Below are 15,385 nucleotides of genomic sequence, written 5' to 3'. Positions count from 1 at the left end.
TGTTATCCTTTGGTGCTGTTGCAGAGTGGTCATGCTGCAGTGACTCATACTGTAGCCCGTATAGTTAATGCACCATTAGAAACTCTTCATATTAAACATTTATCAGAGCCCACTTGGGTGTTCCAAATTGCCATTTTTTTCCTTTTCAAGAAAAGCAAAGTCTTCCAGTTCACCAGCAGATCAAGGTATTTCTGGGTTTGAATTTTTTACAAGGTTGACTTAAAATTCATAAAAAATGACCAGAAAAAGTGTCAGCTGAGATAAAAGCTCACATTTCCGTGCTCTTGATGCTCCCAAGGACGGGAAAATGTTTTTGATTAGATGAAAAAGACTCAGATAAAAGATAGTGAGTGAAATCACTGTGATGAGGCTATTTTGGGGGTAAAGCTCTTTATTTTCTTTTGCTTGTTTGACATCATGAGTCATGACACGTGCTGAAATTAGCCACTTTCTCCAGCACTACAATACAAACTCCCTGAGATATGCTTAAATCACATTTCTGGCAGAGATGCTGAAATGCACGCACACATACATCCGCAAATACATGACAGCACTTATGAATGGAAACAGAATCCAAAAATAAGATGGAAGAGAGCTTTAACAAAATGAGAATTATGCAAAACTAATATTATTTGCCAGGATCCTGCTGCTTGCTCCAGATTGCTTGAAAAGATGCGTATCTAATCACACGTTGGCAGAGATCCCTCTGGCGTGTGTGTATTTATACTCACATGTACGTGTTTCTGAACGCATGTGTGTGTATTCCTGATTCTCCAGTGAATTTTCTCCTCAAGGCATTCAGTCACACACACACACACACACACACACACACACACACACACACACACAAACACACACGTACAGTACGCACTCACCACACCACATAAACCTAAGCCCAAGGAACCATTCAGCAGATAGACCTCATTATCAGTGTTCATTATATGTGCATGATGTGAAGGAAGTGGAACTAAAAATCTCTCCATGTGAGGCTGTAATGCTCATTACTGTACATACAAGAAAACAAAACTACTAAAGTTAAACAATAAGCTTAGATTCTGACCACTGGTGGGGCCTACAAACAAAATGTTGGAAGGACTACATCTCACAAATGACGGTCATGAAAGTGTTTAATATGGATGTTTTCTGATTTGCCACCACCAGGTTAAGGTTTGGGCTCATACACTGCTTGGTTAAAGGGGACCTACTATGCTCGTTTTCAGGTTCATACTTGTACTTTGGGTTTGTACTTAAATGTGTTTACATGCTTTCATTTTCAAAACACTTTATTTTCCTCATCCTGTCTGTGTTGGAACATCTGTATCCCCCCATCTGTCTGAAACACCCATCTCTTTAAGCCCCCTCCCGAAAAAGCACAGTCTCCTCTAATTGGTCAGCATTTCTGGGTCTTCCATACTTGCGCTCTGGGCATCTCTGCACCATTATTGCAGCTGAGCAATGACTGTAACAGAGTAAAGTTGCACTGTCTAGCAATTAAAAATCCCCAATAAAAGCTGGGGATGCACTGATTTTTCATAGCTACCCATTGGTATTAGATGTCACTTGCCTTGTTTTTTCCATCGGCAATTAAGGTGATATTCATCAATGGCAGTGGACAATATTTTTCTGTTGTGTAACATCAATTCTGCACAGGCTAAAAAGCAGTGCTCGAGACTATGTTGTCCCGGGGATAAAAGAAAATGTGTTTGGGAAGATCAGAGATTTTCCCCAGTATGCCTTTGGGATGAAAGGACGCAGTTAACTCCTAATAATGCTACATTGTGAACAACAAATCCGTGTTGACATTGGTTGTTTCAAAAATGTGTATGATTGATTGTATGCTCAATCAAAGATAGTAATGGGGGCAGAGTGACTTTAAAACAATTTATTATTATTATTATTTTTTTTATATTTAAGATTTCTTTGTTTCCCTGGCGTAAAAGTGGGAATAAAGAATAGTAAAAAAAAAAATTACCACAACAACAACAAAAAGATCTGTATCAGTATTGACTATTGGCAAAATTGTTATTTTAACAACCCAGTCTCACTCTCGTCGTCGAAATCCAACGCTTGGGCAGTGACTTGTGGTGTCAGACACTGACGAAAAAAGCTGTCCTTTAACAATGGTATGATAAGCGGCCAGTCACCATTATAGTTTAACAGCGCCGGCCGCCGTCAGAGGGAAGTGAGGCGGGACACGAAAGGTGGCAAAAGTCCGAGTAGGGTGAGTGGGAGTGGTGGTGGTAGATGGGTCAAACAAACACCGACCTTCGGGAGAGTGGTGTTTGCATCCTAGCCAAACTCCGTTTTTTTCTTTAACCCAACCATGCGTGTTAGTTGTTTGAAGAAAAAAAACCCTGCAATTCGCATTGTTGTACTGATGTATGTGTTTATTTTGAAAGAGACTGTATGTAAACATTAAATGTCTCCTGAAAATGGAAGTGTATTTCGAAAGAAGACAATGCATGTAACAGGCAGAACTTGACACAGCATCCCAGAATGTCAACAACCAACATTCCCAGGGTGCCTTTCACGTCGTATCTGGACATGGAAGGTGCATCACTAAATGTTGATATGCGACAAGGTCGGAGTGAGAATGTGTTGATTTCGATCATAGGCCCACAATTTCACAATTTATGCATCCCTAATAAAAACTAAACACAATGGGACATGTTCCATGTTCCAGCATTAAACAACACTGGCAACCAAGATTACATGTTTCCCTTAGGTTAGCATGTAGCTACATGTAGCAGTGTGGGCTACGTAATGTAAACAGTTGCAGTGGTGTGCCTGGAGCAGATGACCATATAAAGAAATCCATCACAGGCTGATGCCAGCTCGCCTCGAAAGTATAGAAAACACTGGAAACAGAGTATTCAGACCGGCCTTAAAGGGAAATTTTGGTTTATTTCATCCCGTCTCCTATCGTCCTAGATTTGTTTCAAGTGACTAGTGACATAGAAATAATAGTTAGCATGTTAGCCGTTAGCCTAGATACAGCCGTAGCGTCAGACCTGTTAAAACTAAGTGAACGGGCAACCTTCAAGTGCAAAGTTAGTCCACTAAACAAGCTTTTTTTTTTTCCACAAAGACCGCCTCATATCATTAGGATAAATTTCAGAGAACATATAGAAAACGACATGTCAACGTGTTGTCTTACCTTAACGGTGTGCTGCCGTGTTTGTTTATCCCTCTAGCTCTGCTTTCCAAAGAGCAGCCGAAATATATCTCGCCAGCTCTAAATTAAGACCAGCTGGATACTAACGTTACTCCAGGTGGAGGTGTCTCGTCCTCGGTCACATCCAGACCTTGAAAATAAGGCTGCAACCGGTCCCATTCCTTGCAACAGAGGTATTCCTCACAGGTACACCACCAATCTCCAGAGCTAAAGCCTTGCGGCAGCCATTCCTCCACTCTCGTCCTCTAACGTTACCTGTTGCGCCTCGCTCTCTCCTCCTCCTCCGTTCAGGCTACTGTCCGGTTCTGCTTTCCAGCTGCTGCTGCTTGTTCAGGCACGCTATGAGATCGCTGCTTGTTCTTGCGATACTTCGGCCGTGCTTTGGAAAGCAGAACTACATTGTAAACAAACATGGCAGCACACCGGTAAGGTAAGACAACACGTTTACATGTCGTTTTCTATATGTTCTCTGACATTTATCCTAACAATATGTGGCGGTCTTTGTGGAAAAAAAGCTTGTTTAGTGGACTAACTTTGCACTTAAGATTGCCTGTTCAATTACGTTTTAACAGGTCTGACACTACAGCTGTAGCTAGGCTAACGGCTAAAATGCTAACTATTATTTCTATGTCACTAGTCACTTGAAACAAATTTAGGACGATAGGAGACAGGTTGAAATAAACCGAAATTTCCCTTTAAGCCTGAGGTTTTTGCTCACAGGGATTGATTCAACATATGTTTTCCTCATTATATGAAACTTGGACCACCTTAACCATTAGACATTGTAACATTTATATATGACAGAAAAAAAGGGAAAGCATAATAGGTCCCTTTCAAGATTTGGAAAGAACAAGAGGTATTCTGTCATCAACTGAAGTCACCAAAGTCATCTGGATTTTAAAACTGGGGGCGATGAATGGCTGTTCCAAATTTCATAAAATCCATTCAATAATTGTTGAGGTATTTCAATTATTGGAAATACCAACAAAGTGTGACACAAAGGAGCAGCTGGGGTCTGCGGTAAAGCTCTAGCTTCAGCTAGTTAGTGTGAATGCATGTTTGTGTGTGTGTTTCTGTGGAGGGTTGTCATTGATGTTTTTATTTGGTCACAAGATTGACACAGAAATGTATATTTGGTCATACAGCATGTTGACTAAAATAGGAAAGATATTGGGTCTCGGTTTTGAGTTGATTGTCTTCTTCCTGCGGATGCAAGCAGACTGAGGAAAATTACTGGGTTGTTACATTCAAACTTCCATCATGGCTGAACATATGCATTCCTATTCATATTGAGAATGTAATGAAAGAAGATGCCTTCATATTACATCTCATTCTGGCGTTCCAGCGTGTCTGAATCTGCACTTCAGCAGAAAATAATAACTCTGCCGCAGCCTTAAATTATCATAATGACCCATAGTACTGTGCATACACACACACACACACACACACACACACACACACACACACACACACACCCCACACAAATATTGCCTTTTTCACATTTCATACTTCATGAAATATTTATTTCAGCAAAACATTCTTGGTTTCCGCTTCACTCCAAAAACTGCCAGTTTCTATTTGAAGCCTGTGCTGTGAAATGTTGAAGATGGTGATACTGACCCTGCAATAAGGAGGGAAAAAAAGAACTAAAGAAAACACCAACTGTAACTGCGGTTTCTCTGCTCTCGTGTCCTTAAACTCGCAGTGTTAAGGTAGCATTAAGCACTTTGTCAGGGTTTCTGGGGTAGTGTGGTTAAGACTTGCCAGGTTAATCAAATCATCACCTGTGCTGTGTCTTTATGTTTCATAAAATATTTTGTTTGACTTTATTCTTGCTTCCATCCCTCAGGCATATTTGGACAATAAAAATTCTAACTTCTACGATACTATTGATAACTACATGTATTTCTTTTAGCTTTTGAGTAAATACAGATGCTCATTTATTTATATTTGAGGATCCCTTGTTGATGTGGGCAGAAAACTTTTATAAATAAATCCACATGGGCTTATAAACATATGAGGCTATTATATTCCTGTTCACTGTCAGTATCAGTTTTGTTCAAGTTGTTTGTGACCATGCAGAACAACAGAACACAGATATTTTAGCCATTTACAAGGAACAGAGATTCCTTGTCAGACACTGGGACAGCTGGTGGTCACCCGCAGTTTGAATGACCCTGCGCCTACGTTATATATGTGTCTGTGTGTCCCTTAAAGGAGCAGTGTGTAAGATCTAGGGCGATTTTGTGGCACCTAGCAGTGAGAATTGTAGATTGCAACCGGCTGAAACTTCTCCCTGTTAGATTTCCTACAGTGTTCAGGAGGACTTTAGCAAGAGCAGAACTGACCTTTTGCTAAGCCCCACCCCTTTGTGACAGTCCATCAAACTGTCGGAGTAAGCATGGAGCCCACACTGTAACTAACTGCAATCCCTGAAGAAATATTATCATATTTTTGGAAAAATGAAACAGTGATTGCAGAGAGAAGCAGATAGAGGGGTCTACAGTCTGTGTTTGAAGGATATATCCAGGATGTCAAACTGACTCAGCAGCAACAACAGGTTAAAAAGACAAAGATAGTTAGAAGCTAAAGCCGAACTATAGGCTATATCGATACTGAACCAGCTGTGTGGCATCGCACTGTGCAGATGAACGGTGTTTGGCTTCACCCCCGTGCTGCTGCCAGGATCCAGACCTCTGCCGCTGGACAGGCAGGGATCTCAGGGGAAGTCAAACAACGTTCATCTGCACACACTGCGATGACACAGAGCTGGTTGAATATCAGCAAAGTTTCCCTGTTCCCCTTCATTGGTTCCTGTACAGCAGGGTTGGTCTTTTTTCCACTGTTATAATCATTACAAAGCAAAAGCAGCGTGTGTATACATTCAGTAGGCTATATCTTCAGTAGCTAGCTAGCTAACCCTACACTTTTCAGGGTTTAATTTTGGTTTTGGAACAGGGAAGAAACGTTTATCTTTTTCCAACCTCTCCAGGTAACGAGTATCGTTAATACACGACGTGCCCCAGGCACAACATTTAGCTCCAAATCTTCAAAACCAGCCTGAAAATGAAGGAAATCTGAAACGATTGCATTAGAGTCAATGGAGCACAGCTGTGCAGTTGTCGGACCCTGGTCTGAGCCGACTTGATGCTATGTTATGATTGGTCAGTCTGCATCAGGAGGCGGGACTTAGCGAAGGGTCAATTATCAGCAGAGGTCTCCTCCTCTCCAAAGCAAATGAAGCAGGCGATTTAAGCATTAAAAACAGGGAATTAAGCCATTTCACGTTAAAAACATCAGTGTTTTTCTGATGCTACTAATTGTTGGGTTGCCTAATATTGTGGCCCATGCAAAAATGCCAAAACGTGAATAGCCCTATCTAGAGCCACTGTTTGGTTTGTCTGTTCTGGGCTACTGTAGAAACGTGGAAGTGAACATGGCATGGCATGGACAAGGAATCACTCCCTCTGTTGCTATAAATGGCTCATTCTAAGGTGATGAAATCATGATGATTCTTATTTTCACAATAAAGAAAAGATGCTTATTATGTTACATTTCATTTCTTCCAATAAATCCCCCTAACTCCAGCAAACTGGGTCTTTAATGTATCAGTTTGTGCATGTTTGTGCACATGTGTTCATTAAATATTCAGAAATGTATGCACTGTGGCCTTTGGAATTCCCCACAATAATACCGGTGTGTTTGTTTGTATGTTTGGTTGCTGTCATAAAAACTTTTGTTTTCATGTGTGACTGTGCCGTCCTGGAATGTTGACCTGTCCCTCTTCTTGGCAGTCAAATCAGAGCTGAAAGCGTTTGGAGCAGATTGTATTTCCTGGGAGGTTTGCAGACAGTATAAATGATCCTCTGCTGGCGAGATCTGAGAACTGGAGCAGATTTGTTTATGTAGTCCAGCTTGTACGTGTCTTACAGTGTCATCAGCTTCTACTTTTGCATGCACATGCTACCTGTACGAGGGAGTGATGCATGAGAATTTGTGTCCGTGAGCGCCGTGTTTTCTATCTCCAAGTCGTCCGGGCATTGTGCCACAGCAAACACTCTCGCACTATTGCCTTAACCACAAGTTGAGAATCTCTCACACACACAAATACACAGATACTGTCAGAGGAGCACATTGAAAGAGATCTTGTTCTCTTCCAACATGACAGGAAATGAGAACTCTCTAACCAAAGAAATTTATTAAGTTGGAATTTTTAAAAGCAAATAAACATCTCCTCAAATGCCTCCCAACATTCTGGATAGCAAAGTCGAACTAAATAGAACTCCACAAGTCATCTTTTTCAGTGGGTCTGCATTTTGGATCTGTCTGCCACACATCCTCCATCTTTCCTCCAAGTACAGGCTGGATTATTTGGTGTCTGCGTGTCCTGTCAACAGTTGGCCTGGTCCTGCAGGAATGTTGATCTGTCCCTCTTCTCTGGCAATCAAATATGAGTTGAAGACTTTTTCATTTTAGAGCCAGCGGATGTTCTCGTATCCGATATCAATGCTGTCTGGTTAAATGTTGGATACCAGCTGGGATATTGGTTTGCACAAGACACAAAGCAACCTCATCATCTCAATTCACACGTCATTACAGGAAAGAAACCTCGGCGCAGAAAATGAGAGGAGGACATTTGGAAGAGAATAATCAGCTCATACTGACTGAAGAGCTGCAACAGCAGAGAAGAGTTAAAGAAAGGAGTTGATGAGAAGGTCGAGCAGATGGTAACAAAGAAAGAGGCTAATTATAGGATATTTTGAAAGAGAAATGAGTTTAGGACACCCACAAGGAAGACCGGTGCTTAAGGAGTTACACAAAAGCGAAACAGTGAGCATCTGAGTGCTTGTTTGAGGAGTAACAGGGAAGAGTTGGCTGCAGCTGAGGCAGACAGATAAACCAAACATTTCTGCATGTTCTCTATTATGTCGTACACGGGCCAAGACACAATCACAAGTGATGAAAAACTTCCTCTTTGTAGTAACCCACACATGATTTCACGACTGCTCTCCAATATCAGCTGAGAAGTGAAAATTCTCAGGCACAAGAGAAACAATACCAACTGAACTGTATTAATCCAGCTGTACACAAATATGCATCCATTCCAAGCCAGGCTAAAAATACTCAGACTGGACAAGACACCTGGAATGGCAGAGTGACGCGCCTAAGGCAAAGCAGATCTTCCTCTAATAAATTTCAGATCAAGGCAGAGACATCAGCAGGATTTCGCTCCTCTGGGCTTCCACAGGCAGGGGTTGCAAAGGAAGAAAGAAAGGGGGGAAGGCAAAAAGAGAGATAAAAACAGAAATACAGAAACACAGGGAGGATGTGATTTGTGTGCACGTAATCCCTTGTGAGCGACAATATTGTTAATTTAGCGGCGACAGAGATAATAACGTGACAAATGAAATTCCCCTGCCAGTTTGAGGTAGTTTGCGGCTCCAGGAGGAACTGACATTATGCAAATTGTGTGGGAATAAATAGAGAAGATAAGAGGTGATTTAAATGCTTTTGTCATGAACTGACCTCAGTTATAATATAAATATTACTGTGGTGCTTGTTGCATACCACACCATGAAGGCATGATTTACAAGCTTGGCATTCTCCCTTTAATAATGACAGACGACAAGCAGTGTTTTTACGACTCTATATTTTGATAGAGACTGACACAAACACTTCTTCTTGCTCCCACTTTCAAATGCCACCCATTGTATTCTTGCAATCCCATTAAAGTGACGGTTAACAGGCTTCCTACTGTCTTACTGAATAATAATATACCCACTGTATGCTGTGGTGACAACTGTGGTCCTTCAGTGGACCCACTGCCAGAGGGAATGGGATGAGAGAAATGAGATGAGCCAACAGATTCTTGTCAAGATGGTTCATATGCACGGGGCTGCACGGCCATATAAAGACACATTCAGTTTTGTTTAAAGCGACACACAAAGAGAACCGCTGCCCCTCCCTGCTGAAACAGCCACAAAATGTCAGTCTTGGCTCATCGTTATTCACTGCCTATGTTTATCCAGCTTTAATCTGGAGCTTTGTAAAATCATGAAGCTAGATTTGTAAACAAGCTTACAGTGGAGTGAAACCCCAAATCCACAGGGCTTGTTTTCTCGCTGTAGGTTCCAATTAGATGATGACCTCGCCATAGCAGCACACATGATAATGATGATTGTTATAACTTTGTTCAGAGAGCAGCTCTTTCTTAAAACGGTCCGCAGGTCTCTCAGCTCAGAGATGGACACATGTGGAAAGGCTTTTATAGCAGAGAAAACATCCCAGTCTGCTCACATAGCTTCCCCCTGAGCTAGTGGAACTCACAGCATGCTTACATACGTATATGTCTGGGCTGTTGCCATGGTTTCGCTCACCTTAGTGCCTGCTACTGTGTCTTGTAAAAAAAAAAAAAAAAAGTCCCAAAAATAAAAGTTATTGCTGAGGCATGAGGGGATTTTTCCTTTTTAAAATACACTCTATTGCAGTGGAAATATATTAATGAATAATCAATGAGTTAACTTTCTCAGAAACACAGTCACTCCGGTGTTGCTCTGCGACTGTGTCTCTGTCTTGTTGTCTATTATGTTACACTATTTTCAGCACAGCTTGATTTGAGCCACAAGAACTAAAATAAATGCTTTGTGCCTGTGCTGTCTTTGCTCGTGCGCCACTGTTTGATCAGATGATACACCAACGTCCCTCAGAGCCGAGCATCAAAGCTAGCTGCATTATTATTAAACAGCAGCCATGGGTCCACAGAAAGCCACTTTAATGGCTATAATGCAATGATGTGATTTCATGCTTTGGTTGGGGCAGTCTCAAGCTTGTAAGTGCTAATTGAGGATTCAGCTAAATTAGCTTTTTTGATTTCTACACGGACGATGTCAGCTAATGTGCTTTTTATTTAGCCTACTTCTGTAGAAGCTGTTGTATCGAGATGACTCAGGTTGGATGATTTTAATTTTCTGTGTTTGTTCTGGATCAGAGAAATAAGGTTATAAATAGTTGGTTACAAGAAACAAAGGAATTGAGAGAGTGTGTGGAGAGAGCTTTGTGACACAGTCCAACAAAAGCTTGTTACACTGTTACTGTACCAATATGAGTTGTTTTCCTCATAATGCTTCTTTTAACTGATCTTAAAAGCACATATGAATAATTACAATCAAGCTGAAACTGAGTTTCCGTGAACGCCACATCTACCACTTTCTGCCTGTTGGTATTAACCCAGATTATACTCAGCAGTATTGATTATGATGAGAGGAAGTGAGTAAATTATGCAGACACACACACACACAGTTCCACTTACAGTGAAGCAAAAACATGACAGGAAAAAAGGGCTTTATTCCAATAATGAAGAGAGAGGGTCCTGCCAGGAGGCTGATGACGCTGTTTTAGTCTTCACTGCCAGGAAGGAGAGATGGGGGGGGGACTCTGTTCTTCTTACATAATAGGTGAATTTAAGAGCATCGAGACTCCTGTGTCTTGAATGGATGCTGGGGTGAGCGAAGGACACAAAAACTGAAATAAAAGCGTTTTCACTCAGTTGATGACGGTCAAGGTTTTAAAGCATTTTGTGTCCACAGAGCTCCTGTGCTGGTATGGTGCTCTGAAAATATTGGCAGCACACAGCGGGACACCAGACACAAAAGGTTGACTTGTTAAACATACAGAATTTATGAGCTTTCAGGACTTTGCTCAGTAAACCCCTGTCAGTGATACTGACAGCAACGAGTGTGAAAGCGGCTGGATTGAGCCCCATGATAGAGTACTCTGTAATGTAGTGGAGTGTAATGATACCACCACCAGCAGCCGTCCTACTGAGAGAAGAAAAATGAGCTTGTCAGGGGAAAGAAAAGAAAAAGACAGAAGAAGAAGAAGAAGAAAAAATCCCCCCTCAAAGTTCTGATGTGCTGTTTGGCTGTCGATCTGCTTTTCGCAGCCAAGTCTCTGCACAGATTAAAATGCACTTATTCCATCAAACATCCAGCAAAGCAGCCAGCCAGTTATCTGGCTGTTGTTTATTTACAGGGTGGAAGGATCCAGCACTTTACGAACGAGGACTGAGAGCGCACGGCAAAACACACCAGGTGTACAGCTGGTAGGAGAGAAGACATTTTTTATTACCGTCACGCTAATGTTCCTTTCACTAAATGAGCCTCATAATTGCAAGTGATCAGGTTCCAGAGAAATAGACTAATGCACGTCTCCTACATTAAATCAGACAGTAACACCACTCGCACTCTTACCATATGAAAATGACTGTAATCATAAATGAAAGTGAGGGTTCGGGCCGGAAGCCAAGCGCGCCTTGTTGTAGCCCACAGTGAGAGCAGAATTTCAGGCTGTTGGGAAGCTTATTTCTTACTGTGGCTCAAGTACAGAACAGGCTGGTGGAGTCTATAGTAGAAGGTAAGATGAAGCCAGCCAGTTTCCTGCCTTCAGATGGCAGAGCAGATGGCGAGTGTCCCGAGGGCCGATGATACCGCCTGTCATCCAACTCTACATCAGCAGCTCTCACTTCCTCGTCATTTAGCGGCAGCAGATATGACTTAGCACGGCTTACATGCAGCAAGGTGATTCTGATTAAAAATACTCACAAAAACACATGCCATACCAGTCAAGGTCTGTTCCCTTCATAAAGCATCAGCCATGATAATTGAATTCTACTACATTTAAGTGAATCTCCTCCATTGTTTCAGAGGTCTAAAGGTAAATTTGCAACGCAAGAAAGAGTCGCGCCTCAGATCCAGGGTCCTCCAAGCAGGACCGTTCCAAAAATGGATTACTGGGTGGGCCTACCAGGCACAGGCCCATGAGCCCAAAGTGTTAGGGGCCTCATGGCTCCCACTTAAGTTAACACATACTGACCAAGAGAGTCAAAATGACTGCAAGAGGCACAAAACAACTACAAAGGATACAATACAGCTGAGACACAAGGAGACTCATAACAACTACAGAGAGGGACAAAACAGCCACAAAGAGTCACAAAATGACAACAAAGAGAAGCAAAGCAACTACAAAGAGATTTAAAATGTCCACAAAGAGATTCAAAATGACCACAAAGTGTCACAAAATGACCATCAAGAGAAGCAACGCAACTTCAAAGAGATTCAAAATGACTACAGTGAGATTGAAAACAACCACAAGGAGAGACAAAATGACTACAAAGACAAGCAATGCAACTACAAAGAGATTCAAAATGTCCACAAAGAAATCCAAAATGCCTCAGAGATTCAAACCAACCACAAAGAGTCATAAAATGACTACAAAGGGAAGCAATGCAACTTCAAAGAGATTCAAAATGACTACAAAGAGATTGAAAACAACAACAAGGAGACACAAAATGACCACAAAGAGAAGCAAAGCAACGTCAAAGAGACTCAAAATGTCCACAAGGAAATTAAAAATGACTACAGACATTCAAAACAACCACAAATAGTCACAAAATGACTACAAAGGGAAGCAATGCAACTTCAAAGAGATTCAAAACGACTACAAAGAGATTGAAAAGAACAACAAGGAGACACAAAATGACCACAAAGAGAAGCATAGCAACATCAAAGAGACTCAAAATGTCCAGGAGGAAATTCAAAATGACTACAGAGATTCAAAACAACTACAAAGAGATTGAAAACAACCTCAAAGAGTCACAAAATGACTACAAAGAGACTCAAAATGTCCACAAAGAAATTCAAAATGACTACAGAGATTCAAAACAACCACAAAGAGTCAAAAAAATGACTACAAAGAGAAGCAAGGCAACTTCAAAGAGATCAAAAATGGCCACAAAGGGATGCAAAGCAACTACAAACAGATTCAAAAGACCACAAAAAGGGACAAAACAGACACAAACAACCAAACTACAATGAGAGAAAACCTCAGACAGATGGGTAACGACTACAAAGAAGTGCAAAAACAACAACAAAAGTGGCTAAACAACAATAAAATCTCTGTGCCTTGCTCCTATAAAGGAGAGGTGGTGGAGCCTCCTGCATGTCTGTGCCCAGGGACCCATTGTCTCCTAATCCGCCCATGGGCAGGTTAGCCAGAGGCCAAAGATCAACTGTGTCCACTGCCCCCTCTAGTGGTTATCCATAGTTAAAGACAGAGTAATAAAAATGGACACAAGTTGGAAAAGGAGGACAAGAGGATACAATAAATGCAAGTTTATCCCTTTTCCTTGGAGCAAAACTAATATTTAGAGCTGCGGTTTGTGTGTTTGTTTGAAAAATCATTCAGATAAAGAGAAATTTAATCAGTGATTGATCATCTGATACTCAATATCTGTATTTCTCTTTCCATGCATCAGCACTTGGGAAATGAGCAACACAAAAGAGCAGAACTTGAGACTAATAACGGAAAGAACAGAAGAGCTCATATTATTCTATCATCTGGGCAAAAATGCAGAAGGAACTTAATATAGCCAGCAGGACTGTTTCTGCCTGTTTTTAATAAACCGCCATCTTCTGTTTCAGTGCCACAATTAATGTTTTAATGGCTTAATCAAAACATACATTTTGAACAATTAAAGGGAAACTGTGCCTCACGTCTGAGCCCGTGAGCCAAGGATACTGAATACTTTGTTTGACAAGTCATTTGTGTTATCAAACTTGCTCTGAAAAGAAACTTGGATGATAGATTTTAACTTTTGTTGTGTTGTACACCTGCACGGAGAGACAGCCCCGAGGAAGCTCTCATCAAATCAGTCAGGAAAAACTGATCAAGAAAACAACAGAGAAAGCCCCATCCACCCCATCTTATCTAAGATAACAAGGAGAAACAAAACCGAAGATGACAAGGGCAATAACAGCAACTCCCGACAGCTTGCAGGCTTTTAAAATGAAATAATGAACACTAACTGCACGAGCGAATGTCAGACATCATTACACAAAGAATAAGCGCACACAGACATACAGTGATGCACATATGAACACCCGTGAAGACTCACAAACACACAGGGTTTGTATTATTACAGATACTTGGAAAGGGCCACACAGAGCAGAACACTGCCCACTTCTTCCCAGAACTGCTGGCTACTTCATTCCAGCTTAATCAGAGGAGCTGAAGTGTGTGAGTGTGTGTGAGAGGCAGACAGAAGGACAGACATGCATTAACATTATCTGTAATTTCAGTCATTTCTTCTCATAAAAAGCCTCCGCAGACACAGGAATAATTTACCAGAAAGGTTCCCCTAATCATATAGACATCAGTTCTCACTGAGGATAAATGTAAAGAAGAACTCCAGCATGCAGTGCGTTCAGTTGTCTGCCCGTCTCTCATTCTTTCTCTCTCTGGAGTGCAATTTAGAGAGATATTCCTCTTCCCTGGTTTCTCGTCATGTGCTGCCTCTCCCTCTCTATCTCGCCAGTCATCTTGCTGTCTCTGCCAGTCTTCTGTTGCTTTGAAGTGCTTTGTGCTTTCCACACTCAGACAGCCTTCCTGCCCTGTGCTGAGCTCTGGCCCAAGTCTGACAGGGAAGGGCCAAACGCAGAAATACTGCTAATTACAGCAGTGTGTGTGTGTGTGTGTGTGTGTGTAGCTGCACGTGTGTATGATCATCAACTCCCCAGTCTCGCTACATCTAATTACACCATGTCATGTCTTCTCCTGTCACTTCCCCCTCCTTGTGATCATCCTAGAAAAGTATTTAAACATGATTAGTGTGCTTTTTTTCCTGTACTTGCTCTACTATGATGATCCATAAACTTGGTCGTATTAGTGCCACGGTCGGCCCACCGAGCTACACAGGGTGGCCCCAGACTAGATCACAGAATTTCTTGGCTCAGGTACCTTTAATCAACCAGTCAGTTTCCAAACTGTACAAGCGAGTCTAGATTATTTTTAGAGCCCACCTGGGTCTTAGACTCAGGAAATTACACCTTCTCCTGTTCTCCAATTCAAAAGAACATGAGCTCCAACTATCCTCCAAATGTACCATCACCTAACAGTGATGGAGACAAACTAGCGCACTCGTCAGCCATCAGCAGAAATCTGTATGACATTTTCAGGTAAGTAAAGGAAGGCGAAGAGAGGTGAGACCACAGTGGGAGTGAGAGGGTGAGAAGAAAGGGGCTATAGTGAGGAGGAAACAGATTTGTGTTACAATGTTTTGGCAGCACAGCGTTGGTGTCCACGTCAGAGAACATGGTTTGATTTTACGGACAAGAGGAGCAGCATAATGCTACAAGCTGCAGATGGTTTAAGTGT

This window comes from Epinephelus fuscoguttatus, linkage group LG16 (assembly GCF_011397635.1).
Source record: "Epinephelus fuscoguttatus linkage group LG16, E.fuscoguttatus.final_Chr_v1".
Taxonomy (NCBI): domain Eukaryota; kingdom Metazoa; phylum Chordata; class Actinopteri; order Perciformes; family Serranidae; genus Epinephelus; species Epinephelus fuscoguttatus.
The sequence above is the reverse complement of the archived record's forward strand: the minus strand, read 5'-3'. Positions refer to the sequence as shown.